This window comes from Kryptolebias marmoratus, linkage group LG3 (assembly GCF_001649575.2).
Source record: "Kryptolebias marmoratus isolate JLee-2015 linkage group LG3, ASM164957v2, whole genome shotgun sequence".
Classification (NCBI taxonomy): domain Eukaryota; kingdom Metazoa; phylum Chordata; class Actinopteri; order Cyprinodontiformes; family Rivulidae; genus Kryptolebias; species Kryptolebias marmoratus.
Window position 1 is genome coordinate 12,805,592 of NC_051432.1, and position 14,638 is coordinate 12,820,229.

A 14,638-nucleotide genomic window follows, 5' to 3' on the forward strand; every position below is an offset into this window, starting at 1 on the left:
CCCCCCCCCCCCCCCCTTTCCTCTATCATTAGAGAAATGACAGACCAGGTGCGTCAGTCCAGAAGAAGATGTCACAGTGATCTTTCCATCGCAGAGGAACAAAAGACAAAAAGGGACAAGACAGAGAACTTCTCTTCCTCGGCTACATTAAATGGCCTCTGATCTATAGAGTCACTTCAAATTTGGTGCTAAATTGCTGCAGACAGCTGCCGGGCTGCCTGTTAAAAGCCTTTTGTACCAGGCACTAATGGCAGTGCAGAGTTAACCTTTGCTGAGATTATCACACTGGTCGTTACCGTTATGTACAGGGGATTTCTGGTAGCGGAGGAGAAAAGTGCAGCGTGTGTCTTACGGCTTAAAAAAATAAAAAAGTGCACTTGTGTCTTTTGTTTCCAGGTTAATTTACATCTTAACTCCTTTCCCTCTTTTTGTCCTCATCTTGTGTTCTTTCCCCCCCTCTTCTTAGTCTCTCTCTCTCTCTCTTTTTAAAGAGATTTCAAATTTTTTCTTCCATCTTTTGCATTGTGGCCTCTCCTCTGTCATAAAATGCTCAACACGCCACCTCCTGTACATCTACCACCAGCTCCGCTCCTAACAACTTATGGAAATCATAATGCACAAGGCTCAGGCTAATTATATTAAGTGACAATTTAGCTGCTGAGGTTCCAGATTTTTTCTCCTCCTCTCCATCGCTCCCTCCCTCGCTCTCGGGTGTAAATGTGCTAGTCTGTGGGTTTTTCAAGTGGCACTCAGTGTTTCAAGTCAAGCTGGTGGCTCAGCTTCTGACCTGGCTGCTTAATGGCTGTTATTTGTGGGAGGGAGGACTGGACTCTGCCAACAGAGCTCACTCTTCATCCTCGTTTTTCTACAGCTTTTTTTTTTTTTACTTTCTTTTTGTTCTTTTCCTCCTCCTCCTTCTCCTTCTTGCTGATAGTAATGACCATGTACTAAAAATACAAGGGGATGAAGAAAATCTGGAGTGGAAACAGAGAACGAAGAGGAAATAGAATGATGAAAAATCTGTATTAGCTGAAAAGAGTATAGAGTGGGGGGTAAGGATCCTGGAGATCCTCAGGCTCCTTTATTAAAACTATTATTGTGCAGGACTTGAGAATTCCCCGTGGGGCAGGGGTCCATGTCGAAGCCCATATAATTAACTAGAGGCTCAGCTACGGATCAATTACCAGACAAGCAAGTGATAGCTGAATCAATGGAAGATCATCAGGCTCGTTATCAGTGTTGCAACTCATTAGAGGAAAAGTGAGGTAGAGAAAGAGGGAGAGCAAAAAAAAAAAAGGAGGGGTGAAGATGAAGACTGAGGGTGAAAGAGTGAAGCAGGAGGCGAGGGCAGGGCTGATGGCAGCCAAAAGGCTTATGTGTGTGTGTGTGTGTGTGTGTGTGTGCGCGTGTGTTGTGTTGAACTCCTCGTTAGCCGCCGCTGACTGGTGACACGAGGAGCCCTGAACGATGAGGGCAGCCTGCTCTGTAGCAACAGTCACTGAGGCTTGTATGGATCAATACAAATGTGTGCATGAGGTTAAGGCTTGGCCGTAGCATCCTCCCTCTCCCCGGTGACTCACGCTCTCAGTCTGGGGTGCAATTTTTGCAACTTGAGCAGTCAAGGAGGGACTGTCAAAGATTTAAAAAAAAAAAAGTTAAATAACAAAGCCGGCATTTCTAAAAGAGTCTAATAAAATAAAAAAGACGAACAGTTCCCTGAACAGAGTTCAGTGAACACTGTTGGAGAGATTATAAAACGATAAAGTAACAATATTCACTTTTTCAACTGTTAAACAATTATTATGTGGGTGAATACTCTGGAAGTATATTTTAACAATTTGCATTCAGGTGCCTAAAATGTTTTTGATTAAAGTGAAAGACATTTTTAAAAAGTAAGCGGTGAGGAATTTCTGTGCAAAAAGATGTTGACATGTTTTCTTCATGTAGACCATTTCTGAAGTGGTCAGCATCAAATTAGGTAATTAATTAATTAATTAAATAATATTTAAAGTAAAGAAATGATTTACATTTACAATTTCCTTTATTTGTTTATTCTTGTGTCTACTGACCTACTAGAGCATGAACAATCTTTGGCACTGATGCTGACAGCCACACTTTGTGTGTCTTTGTCGTATGTTTCAGTATATGAGTTGTGCAAAATATTAGGTCTGTGCAAAACTGTCCTTTTAAATTTTTACACCTATATACATATGCATACTTACATTTTTTTGCTATAGTAATTGTGCAATGTGACTTATTGGTGGCTGATATTTGTTTTGTGTGACTGCTTTATTGGTTTGTTTGTAGATTGTTGGCAAGTGTGTCCAAGTGTCTCCCTCTGTCAACAATCTGCTTGTCAGTGAGAGTGAGACTACAAAAAGTGCAGTTTTTATAATGCTCTGTGATGGATGGGGGACCTGTCTAGGGTGTACCTCTCGCCTGATGACCTCAGGAGATACACACCAGCTCCGGTGAGGTCTGGTCATTCTTTGAGATTGGGATCTGAAGACTTTATTAACCCAATTATTTTTGATTCTTTGATTTATTAAGTTGTTTTTGTTGTTTAAATGGGTGCTCTTTCCTCTGAGGTGCTGCTTTCTTGCCATGACGAGGTGTGCGGGTGTAATCTTAAAAAAATATTTGGTTAGGTGGTAGCATTCTAAGGTTTCCTGCAAAAAGCTAACTAATCCCTAAAAATATTCCCAAAATCCTTTTTTTTGCATTGAATTATGTCTGTGACCTGACAAATTCGTTTAAAGTTCATTAGCATTTCATTTATGGAATCATATGTTAAATGTTAATTAATGAAAGCACGTGGAGCACGTCAGGCAAAAGTGAGCATAAGTTTAGTTCCGACATGAAAGAAAGTGCAAAAAGTGCAGCTAAAGTAAAAGCAAGATTTTAAAGCCTTCTTGAACTTTTTGTCCTTTGATTGTAAGCAACCAGCCACCCTCCATCACTACCCGTCAAACCTCTCAGCGCTGCCTGTTTGTTTCTCCAACACCAACATCTAATGGGTCAAATAGCCCAGAAATTGGGGCGCAAACGGCTCTTAAGCCTTGAGAGGCAAAGCACCTTGTTTGAGCAAACAACGGTGAGTACGAAACAAATGCCGCTGTCATCAGAGAGTGGAAATTACAATGCTTAACTGCTGTCTTATTTTTCTGTTTAGTTTGTGTGTGTTTGTATCTGTGTGTGCGTGTGTGTGTACTAAAACAAAGTCAAACAAGAAGACAGAAGCTGGTGGCAAGTAGAGAAAAGTGAAACAAGATAATTTGTGAAGTAGGGCCGAAAATGTGGAACAGAAATAATCAAGACTAGTTGGAAAAGATTGTACCTTTGTTTGGAGGGATGTTGCCACTTTTTAGGTTGTCACGTGCAAACAGCATCTCAAATTCACATAATCATCATCATCTGCTCGGTCATTCGAAACTTTTTCCCCCCCAGATTGAAAGAGCCAAGGTTTTTCTTTCCATTTCAAGTTGCGTAATTAAACGTAAAGTAAACAAAAGCAAAACAACAATAATAATAGCGGCTTGACATGGGTCCGGAAGTGGCGTTTCCTAAACATGTGCGTGCGGCCTTAGCACAGCACGTTATGGAGACCGAAGCAGGAGCACATGGCTTGGGGCTGGTTCTTTCAGTGACCTGAATTATGGTTGTAGTGAGTGTGTGTGTGTGTGTGTGTGTGTGCGCATGTGACAAGGAGCAGCGTGTCGATCAGATGGCAAAGGGATAGAACTGTCACTGTTCTGCTACCACTACAGAGCCACAAGACATCATATGACACCAGCAGGAACAGCTCTCTACTTGTGATGGTGGGATAGATGGAGACAGAGAAAGAGAGGGAGACATGTTAAAAAAAATAAAAATAAAAAAAACAGACGAGGGCACAGAAAGGTCTGAGAGATGAGAGGGAGCCACATGATGCCTTGTGTCACTGATCACTGCGATCTGGACTCCACTAATAAGTGCACCTTTGTAAAAATAAATAAATAAATAAATACAAATAAAAGCAGAAAAAGACAGTAGCTGAGCGTCTGGGTCAAGTCTTGTTAGTTCTTTACCGTTTTTCTGCTGTGCTCTCGGTAATATAGAATGGCAAAAGGTTAATTGCTGAGAACATAATCTGCTAATGCTTATTCGGCAATTTGTGACCTAATGACACATGTTATGCATAAAAACACTCCATGTGCTAGTTTTTGTTTTTCCAAGCGGAGGATGCAACCACTCGTGAGGTCAGGAGAAAAATCTACAATTTTATCAGCGCCAGTGCACATGCACACGTGAAAAGTGGTCCTGCGCAGGCTCACCTTTGGCCTGCATTCAGCAAGCTAACCGAACCTACAAAGACCTGGAACCCCCCCCCCATACACACACACACACACTTTTACACAGCAGTACATAAACACTTAAACTTTACTGCTTTTCTGTGGAATAGGCTCTAAACCAACAGCTGGACACATTTCATAACTGTTAAAATGACACAATCAATAAAAAGCTCAGAAGAAATTAAAAAAGAAATACAATCGCGAGTCATTTTTCCAGACATGATATGTTACAATAACGATTTCATCAGTCAACATATTTCTCATGCTTCATCCATACATACATGTAAAAAATTATGGAGAGTACAATCTTATTTTTCTCACAACCCCTCTAATCACCATTATAATTCGTATCACTAAGTCCAATGTGCCGTACTTATTTAAAACACCTAATGGTGAATGAAAGCAAGTGAAAATGAGACATGCAAGTTTATGAAATGTTACCTAAGAAAACATCTCCAATTCTGAACTTTTTAAACTATGAGGCGCTGCACTAAATTCAAGTATTTATTTATATTTGTCTTTCCTACTGAATGGAAACTGTTATTTTCTCATCCAGATTTGTAGCATCTTTGCTGTGCACCAGATGAAAGTTGCCTTTGCGCCACCACTTTTGCTATTTTGTTGACAAGCAGCATTATAGTGCAATCTATATTTGTATAATTTCGGATTATAGAAAAACTATCAAACACAACCCATCAGAAACTACAGGAATACCTAAATTAATTTTGTGGCTGTTTGTGTCCTAATGATGGTGTAAAGAACTGAGTGGGTTTGTTGTGAATTGAAGTAAAGACGTGTGGTGAAATTCTGTGAGAGGAGGAAGAATGTTCCTTATCTTTTTTACAGAATTTTACAGATCTGTAAACTGGGGTACCCTGAGCCCATCCTTCAGGATTCATTTCCTCCTGATTCTTCTTTACTCAGCAGCCCTTTCACACTTACACTCGGATAATTCTTTTCTAATCATCTGTAGCTCCTCTTCTTCTCCCAGCCTCATTTACTTCCCTCATGTCTTCCTCTGCTTCCGTACCCTCTGCTCACCTCATCAGACAGGGCTTCACCACCTCCATCCCCTTAGCCCTGTCCTCTTCCACTGACCCGTGCTCCCCCCCAGTCACAGGGCGTTGTGTCTCTACCTGCCAGGCTCCCTGACAGCCCAACGTCCCCCCCTCCTCTCAGCCCCCGAGAGGAGACCGCCTGCCCATCCGGAACGCTGCCGTGGCAACCCTGCCAGCACCCCTGTCGTGCACCCCACCCCCTCCACCAGCCCAATTTCCACCAAACCCAGCTGCGAGAATTTGACAAAGTCCTCTTCTACAGTGCGGTGTCTTCTATTTCTAATCTTTTCCATGAAAAAGCTCTGTCTCCTGATCTCTCATTATTATGTTTTTACCCTTCCTCTTTCTCATGTACTCCTAAGATATTTCTTTTCATCTGACCTGACTAATACGTCCAGATCTTTGAACTTTCTGCTCCCTTTAACACTCACTGAAACACTTTCTCCTTTTGCCGAGCCTCAGACGAAGTAGAGATGGCGTTAGCGAGAGAGAGCTTTTAGTGCCAAGCTGTAACAATGACCTTTATAACTGTTTATTTAAGGTTGGCTGTTTGTAGTGGTAGGAAGGGAAACACTGACAAAGAAATATGACTAAATAACCATAAAAAAAGAAGGACGTAGGTGTTTGTATTGATATCAAAGACAAGATAATTATGGACTTTTAAAAGTCTGATATTTTCAAGAGAAAAACTTATATAATTGGTCAGTACTGGCCTGAAATTGTGCTGCATGGTCCCATGTTTCACAAAGATCACAAGGTTACAGTCAATAAAATGGTAAACGAGTACTGTTAACCAAAACATCTGCAGTTCATGTTTTGTCTTTTTGAATCATTAGAAGTTAATTAGTAACAGTATTTTTAATGGCCATCCATTTGTTGGTAATTTAAAAAAATATTTGAGATAAACAAAAAACTTGCACAGAGTGGTGGTATAGTCATTTCACCTTGATTTGCGTTTACCTTGATGTATCATATGATTTGTTTCACAGAACCATCTGGGATGACCTTTGTGAAACATTTTTTAAAAGAGAAGAAACTTTCCAAAAAAAAAAACAACAAAAAGGTGATTTTTTTTTTAGCATTATTCACAAACCACCGCAAGCAAACACCAGACCCAGTCGTATATTTAGACTAGGGAATAATCTGAGCTGAAACATCTAAAAATAAAAACTGTTTTCATACAGTTAACAGGCCTTTTGTTCGAGTGGAACTGTGTGTGCAAATATGTTTTGATAGACGTCATCTACGTAATCAGCTGGGCATCTGCTCAGCAGAGTGATGTAGTAATGGGAGCATGCATTTCACCCATTAACCTTTGTGAGTAAGATGGAAGTCTGTGGCTGTTTCTGTAAAAACAAAAAATAAAATAAAAACTCTATGAGCTCACGAAAGCTTAGATTCAGCCCAGAAGGTCTGCGAACCATCCCGAGCCTCCACAAAAAAAAAAAAAAGAAAGAAAAAAAAAGTTGAACTGGGAGGGAGGTGGGAACAAGAAAAACATGTGGGTTACATTACTCAGGAGAGCCTTTATTTATGGCACACACATGACAAGGAACATAAACGCTAACACTACGACAAACACACAAACACTTGTGATTGTTCTCGCCAAAAGAAATTCCCAAATGAACATCACACAAATCATCTTGTGGTCGTAAAATCCACTCCGCGAACAAGAAGCAAAATTTTGGGAAAAGTTTGGGTTTCCTTTTAACTTTCAGCACATCTCTCTGTCTTATCTCTGTTCTTTTATTGACTTTAGCTGTGTGTACAAAAACCTTGTGAACGTACAGCTCAGGCAAAAATCATTGCGGGGAGAGAGAGAGAAAACACAAAGAAACAATTATAATCCTACCATCAGATTCCAATTACAAGAAACACAGAGGAAGGGTTAAGTGAACATCAAGTCATATTAAACTATAAAAAAGCCCATTGGTTTGGGGGACTTTGATGAAAGGTTTCGTGTATTAACACACGTTCTCACATGTGGCCAAGTTACATTATTTGATTATTACAACCACAGGTCTGGCTCGCCAGCGCTGACTTCCCGCTCCTGCGTAACCACTTCCACTGAGAACAAGGACGTATTAGTCGGAAAACATTGATGAGAGAGAAAAAAAATGTCCTGTCTACATCTGGCATTCACGCAGGCTACAAACCCAGCTCTGTGTGTGTGTGTCGGTGTGTGTGTGAGTATTGCTGGATGTAAGAGTTTATTCCATCTTGCATGTCTGTGTTACATTGCTTTTAAAATCTGACACATAGACAGATGTAATGAGCGACTGGATACAAACGTCTCCGTAAACCTTTTTTCAGCTGTTAGTTATCTTCCAGTCACACAGAAATCAACTTGAGCTCATTTAACTTTTGTCTCGTGTCGAACTTCCTTGCCTTCTTTCCTCCTCACACACCACCACACCAGATTCTGTCACCTGTCTCCGCACATTCAATCACTCCCAGAGAGGCAGAGAAATGGGCTCCATACTCCCAGAGGCAAGACATAAAGAGCTGTGAATGGATGGATGGATGGCAAGGGCGACGAAACCAACGGCTAAATTATTAAGTGACACTTTGCTTTGAGACACACAAACACACTCATAAAACAGGAGAGTAAACGCATTAGAACAGTTAGCCTCCTGAATGCACCCGACAACTCGAGTACATGCTGACTCGCGTCAAAATTGTCAAACCAGGGATGGGGCTCTTAAAATTTTTACGCTGCCGCTTGAAGGGACGTTTTGGACCCGGGGAGGCTGTCTGTGTGTGAGTGGCCCTGTTATCGTAGCCATTGCTGCTGATAAATAAGTAAATAAGGCAGAGAAGTGGTGAAGCAGTGTTGCCAGAGCTGACAGCACATATCCACTGTGAGGGTTTTTCTACCCCCCCACCCCCCACCCCTTCCCTTCCCTCGGTGTGTGAGTCTCAGCAAATAGGTATGCACACCTGTGCATGTATGTGCATGTGTCTGCGTGTCCTCCCCCAGACTCTGACAAGCTCCAGGGGGGTCTTGGTCTTGCCACCCTCTTCCCAGAGAGAATGTGCCAAAGCGGGGCTTCTTTCACTTAAGTCCCACCTGGTCTTGATTTCCTGTGAACAAGGCCGGAGCACACTGGGTAAGCTCAGGTCTAATTTGATTCATAAGAGCCCAGGATGACGCGCCATTTGGCCACTATGGACCCACAGACTCTGTGTTAAGGTCCAATAAGGGGGAAGTTTGAAGCCACTCAGTTTTTCTGTTTATGTGGCAGCAACAAGATCACATCACTAGACGAATTGAGGTTCTTTTTGCAAGTATACAGTAAAATAACAGTTAACAATGTCTAAATGATATATTAAAAGATAATTAAAAAGAAACCCTAAACAAAACTGGCAACAAAACATAATGATAAATTCTCAGCCCTGACACATTTGTCTAGTATCCAATTTTAGTTTACATTTCACAAAGCACTGTCAAATATGTGTTTGTTTAATTCCTCATAAAAATGTATCTTGAACAAAAACTCTTCCTTGTAAAGTCTGTGTATTATGTAGAAAAAAAGAGGCCATAGCTCATGCAAAATCCTTAAAAATAACTGTAAATGTTCTGGACACTTCATGTACTCAGAAATCTTTTATAGAAATCTTGGCGGCTGATCTGTCAATCACTCACCCTTTTCACAAAATAGTTATGCAACATGGCCGCAAAGATAAGTCCGTCTTCAAGCTACATCCGGTTGTCCACAAATGCAACAATCAAACCTGCCAAGTCATGCGACAACGTGTGCTTACCATCTACATGAATAAAGATGGACTAAGTGACACCATTAACTTCCAAATTTTCTGAGTGCTGCCATATTGTATTTTTTGAAGCCAGAGTTTAGGTATTTTTATTATTGAGTCAGGAAAATGTTCCATTCGTTAACATGAGTGGTAAACGAGTGGTTCAAACCTACTCAGAAACTTGGCTTTGTGAGTACCTTAGAGGCATAAGGACATTCGACTTTACCCCCTATGCTGCCTTGATTGTTACACAAATCACACCAACATAAGACAAAAAATCTTGGCTTGAAAGTATTTGTTTGTCTCTATGCAAATTTATTAATCAAATTAATTAAATTCCATTAAACAAGGCAATTAGTTAATAAAACTTTTACTGAAGCATACCCAGAAAATATATTTTCAACTGACCATAGAGGTCAATATAAGATGCTAATTAGTCAAAACAGCTGTGTTTTGGCTTTGAATGTACAATATATCCAGAAATCTTTTAATGTAGTTTGTTGGAATCCAGCTTGTTCTAATATGCTGCTTAACCAGTGGAAAATCTTACTAAATCACACATTTTTAAATTTAGTTCAACGTATAGACTCTAATTATATTTTGGTTAAAATAAATTTGATAAAGCTTAAAGATTTAACAAGTTGGGTGGCATCATTTCTGAAGCTGAACATAAAAAGCATTTAAAAAGTTTAATTATATGACCGTGTTTGCCAGTGTCACATGTTTTGACATCATTCCGGTCACTAGTAAGGTGGTACAGGCAGCCTGACAAAAAAAAAAAAAGAATGCAATGAACTGATTCTTCGTCTCCTAAGGGCTTTGGAGTTTGTTAATGTGCTCACTGTTTGAATTTATTTGTATTAGAGTGTGTGTGTATGAGTATGTGTTTATCTGAGAGTATGCTCACTGTAAAGCCTGCTAATTGCAGTTGAGACTCTGTTAATTAACACAAAGAGAGGTCTCTGGGGTGCGTATGGGCACTGTGAGTGTGTCACGAGTTTTCATCGAGCTAACCTGTGGGACAAAACAGCCTAATCAAGAGCCTTTTAAGTTCTGCCATGCTTACACGGGAGGATTAACTGAAGACACACTTTAGTCATGGAAAAATGAGACAACTGAGAATCACGTTGGTCTGGCTTGCAAAAAAAAAAAAAAGCTATCAGCAAATGAGTCTTGAAAGCTAACACTTTGTAGTCACTAAACAATAGCGCTGACAGCAAAGAGGGAAATACTTTAAGGTTGTGATGGCTTTATTTAAATTGTAAACAATATGATTGCCTTGCTGTCATTGTCGTTTGCAGATTGATGGTTTGTGTATGGCAAAGAAACGACACAAGATATGCCTCAATGTGTTGCAACCCCCCCCCCACACACACACACACACACACACACACACACACACACACACACTCCCACCCCTGGTCTTCGTTCGCTCACTCGTCTCTCGTTTGTTTTTTTGAAATAACTTCCGCGCTTTTTACTATGCCTGCCAATTTGGACAGGAGCCCTGGTCAAAGACAGATTACACCGAGTCGCATATCAAACCTAATCAATCTTCAGCCCCCGGAAGGCATCACTCTCCCAATGAATAATTACAGCAATCCGGTTACGAGTTGCCAGTGCCAAAATGTTGCCATCACCCACCATCTTTTCAGATGTTGGAACCCCTGGATGATTAACCAGTGAACTTTGAGGGTGAGAAGTTTGAGAGCGTGTGAGGTCCCTGCGAAAAGAAGTTCAGAGGGAAATAAAAACGTCAGTCATCACAAGTGCTACTGTTTTCCCTTTTTGAGTGATAATGAAGTCATTTGAACTGCATTAAATCAAAGTGGCACCTGTGGTGTGCAGAGGCTGGTGATGGTATGTGCAGAGAGTGATCATGAATGTGTTTTCATTCAGGATTTAGCCTGGCTGGGCTGTTCTAGTCAGAGTAAGGCCAAACTCAATTTGGCTTACACATCTTTAGTATAACTGTATTGCAGTAAAGGAAAGCACACGTACAGACACACGTGCACACTAGGAGATAAAGATGATTAAATGGAGAGAAAGGGATGTGGAGAGAGGAGGGAAAAGGAAATAAAAGAAGGAAGAGAGTGGGAGAGTGAATGAATGATGAATGAACAGATCTTCGTGTTGGTAAGAGTGCTACTATCAGCGGACAGTCACACACTGTCAGTCAGTCATTCAACCAGTGATACGTGATGTATGAAGGGGTGTGTGCGTCAGACAGGCTGAGAGTCTTTCATCAAGAGGCATGTTGAGTGGAAAATATCGAGAGGAAATTGACAAGAAACTGCTTTTTTTTCCTCCACACCAGAGAGGGAAGCCACTGCGTCGTGCATGAGAGGAAGCGGTGGAGGGAGGAAAAGAAAAACGGGGGAGAGGAGCGAGCGTCTAACTGCAGGGCAGCTGTATTGAGCGGAGGAGGGTGTCATTTAGAAAGTGGCTGGCTCAGCAGTGGCCATTAGTAGCACTGTGACACAGTGGACCGTCAAGCAAACAGACAGGGGAGAAAAAACAGCACTGATGTGGGCAGGATGGAGGAAAAGAAATGATCAAATTAAATTAGAGCTGAAACGAGCAAATAATTTCTTTAAACAATTTGTTCTTTATCTTTATCTTCCTTGTGTCAAAACACTTTTTGGTTATTAGAGTAAAAAACATTTTACATTTCTACTGCCTGGGAAACCTAAATTAGATTTCTGTGCAGTAGAACCTTGTGTTGTTCCCACCTCTTTGTTAAACGTTTTGTGAGGAAGTCGGGAGGGAGGGGGGGTGTTATGAATGGCTGCATTTTTTTTAAGTCACACCTCAACCTTCTTCTATTTCAGACTGGAAGCTTTTAATACCTTAACCTAATCAAAAAATGTGAGTAAAATAAAATGATGATGCTTTTGCAGGCTACTGTTTTGGTTTAGAGTACACTAAGGTAAATTATGCACTTAAGTATTTTTTTTATTTCAAAATACATTAATTAAAAAAAAGTCATAGCATTAGGTAGTGAGGAATCGAGGGCCCAAATGGCACGCAAGCGAAGGCAAAAACAAACTTTATTTTTAATGAAAACAAAAAGCTCCGCAAAGGCAGGAGGTCCACGGAGAAAAATCCAAAACATGAAACTGAGCGTGATAAAACAAAACTAAGTTTGACATGGCATGAGCACAACAAAGCTAAAGGCGAAAGACGAAAGGAAAGAAAAAAATCTGTCAATGAACAACTCAAAGCCTGGAACTACAGTATGCACTGATGGAGGTGGTGACTAAATACAAAGCAGGCGTGTTGATTAACAAACTAGTATCAGGTGTGCAAGACTAACAAAAAAGAACTGGGGGAGCAAACTGAGGAAATGAAACAAGAGTAAAAAAGTAACACCAAGGCAAAAAGATGATGAAGGTGAACCAAACCAAACTTAGATAGATAGATAGATAGATAGATAGATAGATAGATAGATAGATAGATAGATAGATAGATAGATAGATAGATAGATAGATAGATAGATAGATAGATAGATAGATAGATAGATAGATAGATAGATAGATAGATAGATAGATAGATAGATAGATAGATAGATAGAACAATTTTAGGAGAATACTAATATTTATGCCATTTTAAGTAATCTGATATTTTAATCCCTGAAAGCCTTTTATAATATTATGGTGAAAGACTAGATACCTAATACTGGAATAATACAGTTGTTCCGAGAACCACAAACTATCCAGCGCTCCACCACAAATAACTCTGATTTTAAACCAGGGGAGGGGAGATGAATGAAAGACAGAGACAAAGATATAACTGAAAACTACTAAGTCTCTGAAATTCCTTAGACAGCAGAACTGGTCGTGAAGGCTAAACACTCCAGAGTCTGAGTGTTGGCAGACACAAGACATTGCCTCAAGATGACACATGAAAGACTGCAACCTTGTGACCAGTCACAACTGTTTGTATGACTTCAAGAAGTAGTTATGTTCCAGGTCTTATAAAAGCAAGATAGAGGGGAAATGGTGATCAGAGAAGATAAATAATTTTTAGTCCATTTTTTTGTGTGCCCAACTATGTCAGTGATTACATTTTTGATGGAAAAACTACAATTACACCTTATTTATTTATTTGCCTCCACAATAATCTGAGCTTTCACGATCCCACTGCTCCGTCCAGCTGCCCACAGCCAAAAAGCATTTTACCAGGGACAGTGTGGTCCTACTGGAGCGACAGGAATTCGCAAACAGAGGGGGTAAACCAAGGTTAGTGAGATGTAGGGTCCAGGCACGATCCCAAACGACGCAGGCGGCGTTGCGGCCAGCACAATCTGGGGTCCTTCTGCTCACTCGCCACACTAGGACTCATGTGAAGGGAATGCAAGATCTCGTCAAGGGCCAAGTTCAGAGGAGCACAAACTGCTGGAGGAGGATGGAGTTAGCATATGAGAACTCTGCGTGTGTGTTTAAAAACCTTGACGAGTAAACTCTGGCTGCCATCATTCGTCAGTCACTTTCTTTGTGTTGGAAAAGACGGCCTTGCCACACCCCGCGGTATTCTCCTTCAGGCCAAGTCTTCTTCCATTCCAACAAAAAGGCATTAAGGAAAGAATAATCATTCTGGGCGGCAGCTGCCAATTTAGTCTGAACTTATTTATCTCATTCAGAGTCGTATTGGAGGGATACACACATGGCAAATACAGACTATTTAGTTCCCGCAGATTGAGGAGAGACTGCTGGCAAGGTAGACAATATTCCTCCACTGAGCCTCCTAGACAGCAAAAATAAAGAGGCAAAGTTTCGCTAAACCTTGATCACTGCAAACCTGTTACTTGCTGCCAACCTATTTGTGGCTTGTTTATTTATCACCTGCTGCCATGAAAGGCAGGCAATAATGTAACTGTGTGTTTCTTTGAACCACTGGACAGATTTTAATGGACTTAATCACTGGACATACATCTAAAACCATATAACTTTAGGAGTAAACACAATTCAAGATGCCCACCCCAGCTGATCAGCCTTAGCAAACACAAAAATAGCTATAGCTCAGTCATTTTAGTAGACATTGAGCTACTGTTTGGTGTGTTAGTAGCTGAAAGTCCACCCCAGCACATTCGTCCAAGCACTAAAAGGTTGCTACAGAAGCTACTTTTTTTGTTGATTTTAGTAGATGCGTCAGCACTAACTCCATTTCATTTGCCATTTCAGAAATGAAGTTGTAAATTTTTGTGTTTCTGTAAAATTACATATTACAGTAAGTGCACACAAGTACGGCAGTGACACATATCTTAAATGGCTAACAATACAGTAAGAGATGACCTTTCTGAACTGAGCAACTTAACACACACACGCACATATACACACAATCACAAATTTCAGGTTTGGTCTAATTAGTGCTGGTATTTCCAGGGCTTGTTTGCACAAATTGGAAATGTGTGATTTGAATTAAAATATGGTGAAGGGTTTTGGTTACCAATATAAAAAGAGAAAAATAAAAGGGGGGGGGGGGGGGGGGGGG

General features: G+C 40.6%; 1 protein-coding gene across 3 annotated transcripts in view; it reads right to left on the reverse strand.

Annotated features, from left to right (window-relative positions):
• bnc2 (basonuclin 2) overlaps nt 1–14,638 on the reverse strand; it is a 168,706-nt gene that overhangs the window by 95,128 nt on the left and 58,940 nt on the right. The window lies entirely within an intron of this gene.